Here is a 12,274-nt window from a genome sequence, read left to right on the forward strand (position 1 = left end):
AGGACCGATGTCCTTATAAAAGGGGAAATTTGGACTCAGAAAAGCACACGTGGGGAACATTATGTGAAGGTCAAGGCAGAAACTGGGGTGATGGTTCTCCATGGCAAGGATTTCCAGCCAATGTCTAGAAACTAGACACTACACAAGAAGAACAGACAGACGGTCACAGCCCCAGAAGTAACCAACCCCGCTGACATTGTCTTCTAGCTTCCAGAACCGTAAAGACAATAAATTAGTCTCTTAAGCCATCCAGTTTGTGGTCCTTTGTTATGGCAGCCATAGAAAACTATTCCAGTGGTTCCAGTGAGATTCAGGTAACAGGATTAAATGCTTTATTACAGTGCATCAGGGTGCATCAGTATTTTTTTTTTTTTTCTTATTTGCAGCTAGGAAAAAAAAAAATCATTGCCCCAAAGGAGCAGAGCAGTCAGTAGGTTGAAAAGCTGTGGTCGGACCATATTGCTGAGAGCTTTATCCAATGACTTGTTGTTATGAAAGCCGTCACGGTCAACTCTTCCACCCCCCCAGATGGCCTCCAGCCTCTCAGCTTATCAAATCAGTTCTCCACTCAGTGTGTGAAAGCATCTTAAAGATGTTCCGATATACAATAGCTGCTCAATAAACATTAGTTCCTGCCTTTCTCATCCCTGCCGCAAGACAGACCCATTCCTAAAGCATGTCTCGTGTTGCCCATTCCTATGACTTCCTACGTTCATTTATTCAAACATTCCTTCATTCGTGAAACATATACTGAAGGTTTACTCTATGCTAACTTCTGTGCAGGGTCATAAGACCATAAAAGCAAACAGTACACTATCTCTCCTTTGAAGATTTTGTATCCTCTGTGAGGGTGAAGTGAGTACGGTAGACAAGAAAGTGACAGGACATGAGCAGAGTTGTGATAAATGCAGTGAGGTGGTGGTGGTGGGGGGAACAGCTGGAAGGTGTAGCTCAGGCCACTTCCCAAGAAGGGGAACAGTAGGGTAGAACAGTGTATCTAGAGCCTCTAAGACCTGAGCACACAGCCAGAACCTCAAGAGCCAAGATCCCACAGAGAAGGGAAATTCATGAGGGGACACTGGCGCTGGATGCTACTTTCCCTCCAGGCATGAAGTGCTTCTTCAGTGGAGGGACAGAAAGGCTGAGAAGCTGAGCTGAAGGTTGTTGCTGAGAGGGAGAGAATAAGAGAGGGGGTGGCGGGGGGAAACTGAGCAGAGTTTCCCATGTAGTTTCATGGGTCCAACTTATCAAAGGCTATAGTGTGGGGCCACCAATTCAGCCAAGACTGGAGAAGTCAAGACCCCAGAGAAAAGTGAAATAGAAAAGATAGACTTGGAGTTCCCATTGTGGCTCAGCAGGTTAAGACCTTGGCATAGTCTCCATGAGGATGCGGGTTCAATCCCTGGCCTCACCCAATGGGTCAAGGACCCAGCGTTGCTGTGAGCTGTGGAGTGGGTTGCAGACACAGCACAGATCCAGTGTTGCTGTGGCTGTGGTGTACGCCGGCAGCTGCAGCTCCCGTTTGACTCCAAGCCTGGGAACTTCAATATGCCGCAGGTGCATATAAAAAGAAAAAAAAAAAGAAAGAAAGAAAAGACAGAACCAAAGTCTCAGCCACCTTCCCCATGGAGTACTGACCTATTTGCCATGGCATGGACCAAAAGAAGCAGGGAAAAGGAGCATCCAGCAGGTGGAGGAGCCACACAGAGCTTTGACAGGGTCACTGTCTTGGGGAGATTAAAAAAAAAAAATGGAATTCAGGCTTGACAGTTAAGAGCTGCCCTGATAAAGACCCCGGGCATTCGATTGGAAGCCCTAAAGAAGCCCATCCTGGTACAGGGTTCCCCCAAAGTGTGGTCCACGGATCCCTAGGACTTCCAGGACCCTCTCAGGAGGTTCCAGAGGTCAGAACTCTTTTCAAATAATATTAGGATAATTTCCTTCGTTACCATGTTGACGTTTGCCCTCTTGATGCGAAATTGATGATGGATACTGGAAACAAACCAAGACAATGGCGCAAAGTGCACTGTTAGCCATTGTACGCAGTATCCTCAGGCATGTACAGAGAGCAAACCAAAAAAGCTAGTTTCACCCAAGACTGTCCCCTGCCGAAGCAGTATTGTTAATTTTATTAAATCTTGACTCTGGATTACTTACTGTTCTAATATTCTGTATGAAAAAAGTGGAAATTTACATATACAGCAGTCCCGAAAACTGATGTCTGCCGGAAAAGTAATTGTATGTATTTTTTAAGTTACAAAGCTGAACTAGACTCCTTTTTTTGGTGTGTGTGGGGGGACATTATTGTTTGAAAGAACAACTGACAAACAAATTAGAGTTATTCAGACTTGGGTTGCCAGACATTTTCTCAAAAATATGCCTTTTGAATTTTCTTAAACCTGTTTTTTCAAGGAAAATACCACAGTATATACTGCCATTGATAAAATTTGAGTTTAAGTAAAAAATGGAATTTTGCAAAACTTAAATCCGTGACCATGATCTTGACAGCTACCCTGTACTCAAAGGCTTTTCTGACAAGATTAGTGATAGTAATGAAGATGATTTTTGGATATTTTTTTTTAAAGGTGTCAATATTTGGAAGATTTGTGTAAGTCAATGACCCATAGTTTCCAAATATTCAATGCATGATGTTACAAATCCATGCACAGATAAAATGCATATTCAATATGGGAGACGGAATTATGAGTTTTAATGTTATAGGACGTTAAAAGTTCATTAATATGGTTCCAGATTCCACATGGCACCTAGTCTTGAAGAAGCTGCCACTTGTTAAGCTTTGGTGTCGTATGAAAGAATAAGCACAATGATGTGAAAAAGACATTAACTTACTCTTTCCTTTCCAATTACATATCTGGAGCTAGATTTTTTTCCCACACACTTTAAACACAACGACATATTGAAACAGACTGAATGCAAAACAGATAGGAGTCTAGCTGTCTTTCATCAAAGCAGATATCAGAGATTCAAAAAAATGTAAAAGCAATGTCACCCTTACTACTAAATAGTTTTGATTTTGAAGACAACGTTTTTCATAAAAATATGTTTTTTAAGCTAACGTGGAATAGTCTTATGACTATCATTTTAAATAAATTAAAAAATAAATGTATGAGTTTCCTCTGTTTTTAATAAGGTAAATATAGGTGTATAAACAACGCACAGTCACAAAAGTCTTTGTGGAACTCAGGAATATTTAAGAGCATAAAGGGATCTTGAAACCAAATGTTTTGAGACTCATTGATTTAAAACATTCACTAAAATTGACCATACACTAGGCTATAGGTATGTCTTGATAAATTTCAGTTCTGGTCACATTCAGAGGCTGTTTACTGACCACAGTAGAATTAATAAATAATAATACCATGTGATAGCACTTATGTGTGGAATCTGGAATATGGCACTGATGATCCTGTCTACGAAACAGAAGCAGACCTCAGACATGCAGAGCAGACTTGGTGTAGCCAAGGGGAGGGAGCAGGAATGGGATGGACGAGGTATTCGGGGTTGGTGGAGGCAAACGGTCACATCTGGAATAGATGGGCAATGGGATCCTGCTGTACAGCACAGGGAACTGTGTTACTAGGTCACTTTGCTGTACAACAGAAATTGAAGAAACATTGTAAATCAGCTATACTTTAATTTTAAAAGAATTAATAAAAAATAATGATAAAGAAGACATGATACTACACCTAGAGACTCCTAAAGACTCTACCAGAAAACTGTTAGAGCTCATCCACAAATTTGGCAAAGTCGCAGGATACAAAATTAATACACAGAAATTGATGGCATTTCTATACACTAACAGTGAAAGAGCAGAAAAAGAAATTAGGGAAGCAATCCCGTTTACCATCACATCCAAAAGAATAAAATACCTAGGAGTAAACCTACCTAAAGAGACAAAAGACCTGTGTTCTGAAAACTGTAAGCCACTGATGAAAGAAATCAAAGATGACACAAATAGATGGAAAGATATACAATGCTTGTGGATTGGAAGAGTTTATACTATCAAAATGACTATACTACCTAAGGAAATCTACAGATTCAATGCAATCCCTATCAAATTACCAAGGACATTTTTTCACAGAACTCAAGCAAAATATTTTAAAGTTTGTTTGGAAGCACAAAAGACCCAGAATAGCCAAAGACATCCTGAAAAAGGAAAATGGAGCTGGAGGAATCAGGCTCCCGGACTTCAGTCTATACTACAAAGCAACAATCATCAAAACCGTATGGTAATGGCACAAAATCAGAAATACAGATCAGTGGAACAGGATAGAAAGCCCAGAATTAAACCCACGCACCTACAGCCAACTGATCTATGACAAAGGAGGCAAGGATATACAATGGAGAAAGGACAGCTTCTTCAATAAGTGGTGCTGGGAAATCTGGACAGCCACATGGAAAAGAATGAAATTAGAACACTCCCTAACACCATACACAAAAATAAACTCCAAATGGATTAAAGACCTAGATATAAGACCAGACACTATCAAACTCTTAGAGGAAAACATAGGCCAAACACTCTCTGGCATAAACAACAGCAACATCTTCTCAGATCCACCTCTTAGAGTACTGACAATAAAAAGAAAAATAAACAAATGGGACCTAATCAAACTGAAAAGTTTCTGCACAGAAAAGGAAACCCTAAACAACACGAAAAGACAACCCACAGAATGGGAGAACATCTTTGCAAGTGAATCGACAGACAAGGGATTAATCTCCAAAATTTATAAATACCTTCTGCAGCTCCATACCAAAAAAACAAACAACCCCATCAAAAAATGGGAAAAAGATCTAAACAGACAGTTCTCCAAAGAAGACATACAGATGGCCACAAAACACATGAAAAGATGTTCAACATCACTCATTACTAGAGAAATGCAAATCAAAAGCACTCTGAGGTACCACCTTACACCAGCCAGAATGGCCCTCATCCAAAAGTGTACAAACAATAAGTGCTGGAGAGAGTGTGGAGAAAAAGGTACACTAGTACACTGTTGGTGGGATTGTAAATTGGTGCAACCACTGTGGAAAGCTGTATGGAGATTCCTCAGAAAACTAAAAATAGAACTCCCATTTGATCCAGCAATCCCACTCCTGGGCATCTATCCAGAGAAAGCCATGACTCAAAAAGACACATGTACTCCAATATTCATTGCAGCAGTATTTACAACAGCCAAGACATGGAAACAACCTAAATGTCCATCGACAGAGGAGTGGAGAAAGAAGACGTCATACATATACACAATGGAATATTACTCAGCCGTTAAAAAGAACGAAATACCAGCATTTTTAGCAATATGGATGGACCAAGAAACTATCATGCTAAGTGAAGTCAGCCATACAATGGGACACCAACATCAAATGCTTTCACTGACATGTGGAATATGAAAAAAGGACAGACTAAATTTCTTTGCAGAACAGATGCTAACTCACAGACATTGAAAAACTTATGGTCTCTGGAGGAGACAGTTTGGGGGGTGGGGGGATGTGCTTGGGCTGTGGGATGGACATCCTGTGAAATAAGATTGTTATGATCATTATACAACTACAGTTGTGATAAATTCATTTGAGTCATTTAAAATAATTAATTAATTAATTAAAAAAATGAAAAGAAACAAAACAAAAAATAATGATAAAGAATAACTAGGAAATCCCAATATTTGAAAATTAATCCATTCACTTCTAAACATCCTATGTGTCAAGAATAAATTTCAGGAGTTCCCGTCATGGCTCAGTGGTAACAAACCTGACTAGTATCCCTGAGGACGTGGGTTCGATCCATGGCCTCGCTTAGTGGATTAAAGATCCAGCATTCTGTGAGCTGTGGCTGCAGCCTATGGAAGTTCCCAGGCCAGGGATTGAATCTGAGCTGCAGCGGCAACCTACACCACAGCTTCAGCAACACTGGATCTTTAACCCACTGCACCAGGCCAGGGATTGAACCCATACCTCAGCAGCACCGGAGCCACTGCAGAGACAATGCCAGATCTTTAACCCACTGTGCCACAGTGGGAACTCACTGAGCTGCACATCAGTCCAGGGGCTTCTATCCAGATGCTTCCTGTGCAAACCTCAAACCCGTTTGCTTACACTTCTTAGGCCCCAAGGGTTTCCTCTCACTCCCAGCTGAATGCAGTCCTGATATTTTTAAACTGGCAGACAACTGACTCTGCAACTCTAGCAGGCTTGATTGGCACCCCTTTCCTTTCAAAACTGCTTAAATGTTATTCCACCATCTTCTATCTATTTCTGAGTGAGAAATCTGATATTCGTCCCATCTTCTTTATTTTTTCTCAATAACAGTTCTTTCTCTTTGCAATCTGCTGAGATGTTCTGCTAACCCCTGAAGGGCAGGTGTATTTCCAACCCAGGCCTATGGGTGTCTCTTTTCACGAGTCTTCGCTGGACCTCAGTTGACGTTTTTCATCTATAGACTCAAGTCCACCACAGTTCGGAGAGCTTTTTTCAGTATCTTTACAGTTCACACCTGCCCTAAGCTCTTTCATGTGTACATTAGCTTTCCTGGTTCTAGCAGGAGTGTTTCTTATTTTATTTCCCCTACGATATTTATTTATTTTTTCCTTTATGATTTTTTTCTCTTTAAGTTTCCTGGGTTTTGAGATATGTTTCCTGGGTTTTGAGATATGTTTTCCATTTCATCTTTGAGATCACTAATTTGTGTCTAAATGGAGGGCGTCATCTCTCTGAAGATAAGGTATTTAATATGTTTGTAATTCAAAAATAATGCTTCAGTTCGAGTCTATGCTGTTATTGAATCTCTTAAGTGTCCTTACTGGTTTCCAGTCAAGCTGCCATCATCCTTCTGCAGCAGGATTTTCTGAGCAAGTTGATGGCTCATTCTTCCTCCCGCTTAGGAGGAATCCTAAGATGCCTGTTGTTTTCTCCCTTGACCACCTGCAGTTTATTTCACCCTTGGAGCCAAGCCCAACTGCTGGAGGACCCATGGATGGCGGTCACCCGCGGATGACAGAGACACAGCCAGCTCTGACCCTGTGAGCCTGTGGTGTGCAGTTGGTGTCCTCCGGTCCCTGACTGTGTCTGGGAAGTAGCACCCAGCTCCCGACTTTCCTGATGCTCACGTGGTCTCAGAGGTGGACCACTGGGCTCATCTGATCAGCTTCCCTGAGGCTCCTTGGGGCCAGGGAAGCCAGCAGGTTCTCCATAATGGGGGACAATGGCTAGCTGCACCCTTCCAGAGAGGTCCAGGGGTCTCCATGAGCTCACACTATTGAGCCCAAGGCTCACCCCAGGGTTTCTTGAGAGTCCCAAGCTTTCCCTGGCCCAGAGAGGACCAGACCCCAGCATCCCACAGCTTTTCAGCTTCTCTTACACTGTGTGGCCCTTGCTTCTACTGGGCCCAGAGAAGGAAGTTGATCGTCGAACCCAGAGACTGCAAGAAAAAGGTATCAGGTGAAGGTTTTTTCACCACCATCTTCCCAGAAATGTCCCAGACATTTTATTCTGAAGTTTTGAAATTCGTATAATTTTGAGTTACATTTTTAAGTTAAAAAATAAATATTTTAATGCCCAAAAGAGCTTTGGTTAAAGCACAAGAAAAAGAGAAACAAATGTACTGGACTTCATTAAATCCGATTTTTCTTTTTCTTTTTTTTTCTTTTTTGATGTTTAGGGCCGCACCCACAGCATATGGAAGTTCCCAGGCTAGGGGCAGAATCGGAATTACAGCTGCCAGCCAACACCACAGCCACAGCAACATGGGATCTGAGCTGCATCTGCGACCTACACCACAGCTCACAGCAACATCAGATCCCTGACCCACTGAGCAAGACCAGGGATCAAACCTACATCCCCATGGATACCAGTCGGGTTTGTTTCCGCTGCACCATGACAGGAACTCCCTAAATCAGCATTTTTAAATGCCCTACTCCCAAGATCATGTCTAGCAAGGCTGGAAAACACTAGGTCCAGCAGTCAGGACTGGTTAAGTCAACTATAGCACAGCCACACCGATAGAATGCTATGCCTCCAAAGCTGTAAAAAAAAAAGCATGAAGTTCTGTGTGCACCAACAGAGAGAACACAAGGTTCGAAGGGTAAGAGGACAAAACATGGTGCAGAACGGTGCCTAGTGCTTTTCTGTAAAGGGCCAGAGAGTAAACACCTTAGGCTTGCAGGCCACACATGCTCTCTGTTACAACCCTCAACTCTGCCTTGTTAGCAAGAAAGCCATCGTGCATAATATGTAAACTAATGAATGTGACTATGTTCCAATAAAACTTTATTTACAAAAACAGGGAGCTGGCGGGATGTGGCCCAAGGGCCATACTTTTCCAACTTCCGGTCTAATAGGCATTCCCTAAGGCAGACTCCCAGGGACCTACACCCTTATATAATCTACTTTTCTTGAGTGCACAGAGCCTGACGTGTTTCTTAGCCAATGGAATATGGCAAAGCTGAAGCAATCATGATTCCGCATCAGCTGTTTCTGAGTTTATCACAAGAGAGCCCATCCAGGGATGTCCTAACCTAATTAAGTGAAATCCCTAGCAGAGGTCTTTCTTTAGGCAGGCGATTTGTTCTTTCACTAGCTTTGAAGAAGAAAACCACCACAATTTCATGGCTGCAAAGATAGGAAATCAGCCAACAACTCAATGGAGGTTGGAAGCAGAACTTTCCCCAGTCGAGCCTCTTAGGAACATGCAGCCCAGCCAAAGTGTTGGTTGCCACTTGGTGAGCCCCTGGACAGAGAACCCAGCTAAGCATGTAAGCCTATCCAGACTCCTGACCCACAGAAGCTGTGAGATAATAAATATGCACTGTTTTAAGTCACTGTGTTTATGTTAATTTGTTGCACAGCCCAGAAAACAAATATGCCTCTTGTACAAAGTCTGAAACTGTTTACATAAGAAAGGAAGAAATAACATACAGGCATATACACTTAAATTTTTATAGAGAAACAGGAAAAAGATTGGAGTTTCCATCGTGGCTCAGTGATTAACAAATCCGACTAGGAACCATGAGGTTGCAGGTTCGATCCCTGGCCTTGCTCAGTGGGTTAAGGATCCGGCATTGCCATGAGCTGTGGTGTAGGTCACAGACTCGGCTTGGATCCTGCATTGCTGTGGCTCTGGTGTTGGCTAGTGGCTCCAGCTCCGATTGGACCCCTAGCCTGGGAACCTCCATATGCCATGGGAGCAGCCGTAGAAAAGGCAAACAGACAAAAAAAAAAAAAAAAAAAAAAAAAAAAAAAAAAAGAGGAAAAAAAAGAAACACTGGAAGGATAAACAGGAAATTCATAAAAATAATTACTCACAAGGTGAGAGAGAAACGGGTGTGTCCAGAGGGAGAGCAAGATGTTCTGGCCATAACTTTTTGTATCATTTGGATATTCAGATCATCGAAAACTGTAATCTATTCAAACAGCTAAAGTTTAAAAAGTCTCCTGCTTTCCTTTTTAATAATCAAAGACTATTTTTCAGATTTATACCCCTGACATTTCACTCTAACTGTCTGTGTCCACAGCACATTTTATCTGGATTCTTTTCTGCATTAAAATTACTAATACGATCAGTTTCTCCTCCTTCCAAATGGCTTCATCTCGAATCGCCACCTTGGAAAGAATACTTGACCTTCCTCGTTCTTCTAGCAGTCAGTCCCCGCCAGGGACAGGCCATTACATGTTTGCTGAATGAATAAATGCATCACAACGGCTCTCATCTTTGTGTTTCTGCACCTGCCACACCCACCCAGACAAACCCTGGTTTCCAACCCCCTCTCCCTGCAGTCCAGATTTCACTCTCCGCTTGAAATACAGCATCTCCGTGGAGCAAACTGCCTTGCCGCCTGCTTACCGCCCACCTATCATCAAGAGATGTGGATGAAACATGACTCCTAAAGCATTTTAAACATCTTTTGGAATATGTTCTGCAAAGAAGACATAATGGTGGCAACAGCCAAACACAGGCATCTGCTCTTCTCTGGCTCCATTTCTGAAAACAACTTGCGGTTTTTCTAGCATGCTCGCTCACAGCTGAGCCAGCTCTCTGCAGTCATGGCACACCACATGGGGACAGAGGTGGAAGACCAGGGCCAGGCTCCCTGCTCCAGCCACCTACTCCTGCCACCTACTCCATCCTCAGCTCTGCCTGGGTGAGCGCTGATTTTAGGTGGTGAGAAACTCTATTCTCCCACTGACACCCAGAGAAGCAGACCTGAGCCTTGTTCTGAAGACAGAGACCCCAGTGCACACGCGTTTGCCCACAATCCAGAATCTGTATTTCTTCCCTTTATTGTCCCTCCAGGGACTGGGCTCCAGCCTCTTTCCTTAGTCCATAATTGGTCCCTGGAGCCAAAAGGAGAGTGGTGGGCATTGATGGGAGAGAAAAGGAAGAGCAAAGGGCAGGTTGAGCCAAACCACCGGTACCCAGATAGGCGTCCTTGAGTGTGGAGGAGGGTTGAGGGGTCAGGTTGCCTTCAGGGTTGCACTGCGCTTGGGCAAGGAGCTCTCCGGGTCTGAAAAAAAGTGACACAATCTCAGATGTGGGGGTGGGCCTGTGAATGTGGACACCTGCTGGCCCGCGTGTGTGCACATGTATGTGCACACACACATACAAAGTTTTGCTCATGTCTTACAATGCTAATCAGAAGCCAGCCCATCTGTCCTCTCAATGGCAGGTGCACTGGACCCCGGCAGACACCCCGGGATAGTCCCTCCCCCACCCGCTCTCCCCCTTGGAACACTTGTCTGAACAATTACCAAGCTGCCATCCTGTGGTCCTCAGCCTGCAGGCAATCCCTGTCTGGGCTCCAGAACCTTGAGCTGTTTTTTTTTAAGCCTGAGTATCCCCCAAGCTCCCTGAACCTACAGAAAGAACCCATTGTGGTGCAGCAGAAACTAATCCGACTAGGAACCATGGGGTTGCAGGTTTGATCCCTGGCCTTGCTCAGTGGGTTAAGGATCCAGTGTTGCCATGAGCTGTGGTGTAGGTCACAGATTCAGCTTGGATCTGGCGTTGCTGTGGCTATGGTGTAGGCCAGCAGCTATAGATCCAATTAGACCCCTAGCCTGGGAGTATCCACATGCCATAGGTGCAGCCCTAAAAAGACAAGACAAAAAGAAAAAAAAAAGAACCCACAAAACAGTCCCTGCCTAGAGGTTAGGGTATGAGGGAAATGGTACAAGATTTCCCCAGATGACAATAAATAATGCCCAATTGAATGAAAAGTACCAATAATGAGAAGAAAAATGCTCACATTATGTTGCTAAGGTTTTTTTTTTTAATTGTTATTTCCCCAATACATTTTTTTCGACTGTACAGCATGGTAATCCAGTTACACATACATGTGTACATTCTATTTTCTCAGATTATCCTGCTCCATCATAAGTGACTAGACATAGTTTCCAGTGCTACGTAGCAGGATCCCATTGCTAATCCATTCCAAAGGCCATAGTCTGCACCTATTAACCCCAAGCTCCCAATCCATCCCACTCCCCCTTGGCACCACAAGTCTGTTCTCCAAGTCCATGATTTTCTTGTCTGTGGAAAAGTTCATTTGTGCCATATATTAGATTCCAGAAATAAGTGATATCATATGGTATTTGTCTTTCTCTTTCTGACTTACTTCTCTCAGTATGAGAGTCTCTAGTTCCATCCATGTTGCTGCAAATGGCATTATTTTGTTCTTTTTTATGGCTGAGTAGTATTCCATTGTGTATATATACACCACATCTACCTAATCCAATCATCTGTTGATGGACATTTGGGTTGTTTCCATGTCTTGGCTATTGTGAATAGTGCTGCAGTGAACATATGGGTGCATGTGTCTTTTTAAAGGAAAGTTTTGTCTGGATAGATGCCCAAGAGTGGGATTGCTGGGTCATATGGTAGTTCTATGTAGATGTCTAAGGTACCTCCATACTGTTCTCCATAGTGGCTGTACCAGCTTACATTCCCATCAACAGTGCAGGAGGGTTCCCTTTTCTCCACACCCCCTCCAGCATTTGTTATTTGTGGACATATTAATGATGGCCCTTCTGACTGGTGTGAGGTGGTATCTCATGGTAATTTTGATTTGCATTTCTCTAATAGTCAGGGATGTTGAGCATTTTTTCATGTGCTTGTTGGCCATCTGTATATCTTCCTTGGAGAAATGTCTATTCAGGTCTTTGGCCCATTTTTCCATTGGGTTATTGTTTTTTTTGCTGTTGAGTTGTATAAGTTGCTTGTATATTTTAGAGATTAAGCGCTTGTCAGCTGCATCTTTTGGAAACT

At 43.0% G+C, this 12,274-nt stretch overlaps 1 protein-coding gene across 6 annotated transcripts in view; it reads right to left on the bottom strand.

Annotated features, from left to right (window-relative positions):
• LOC146396211 (uncharacterized) overlaps window positions 1-12,274 on the bottom strand; it is a 61,502-nt gene that overhangs the window by 24,861 nt on the left and 24,367 nt on the right. For 2 of the 6 annotated variants that reach the window (XR_014829435.1, XR_014829437.1), the window contains exon 3: window positions 10,377-10,514. The exons of the other annotated variants lie outside the window; for them this stretch is intronic. The gene's annotated coding sequence lies outside the window, so the exon portion shown is untranslated. Of the gene's footprint in view, window positions 1-10,376; window positions 10,515-12,274 lie in introns of those variants that run through there. 6 annotated transcript variants of the gene reach the window in all.

The sequence above is a fragment of the Sus scrofa genome, chromosome 15 (assembly GCF_054392235.1).
Source record: "Sus scrofa isolate SSC_HxYL_T2T_F1_AM1 chromosome 15, Sscrofa_HxYL_maternal_Yorkshire_Landrace_v2.0, whole genome shotgun sequence".
In the NCBI taxonomy this organism is placed as follows: Eukaryota; Metazoa; Chordata; class Mammalia; order Artiodactyla; family Suidae; genus Sus; species Sus scrofa.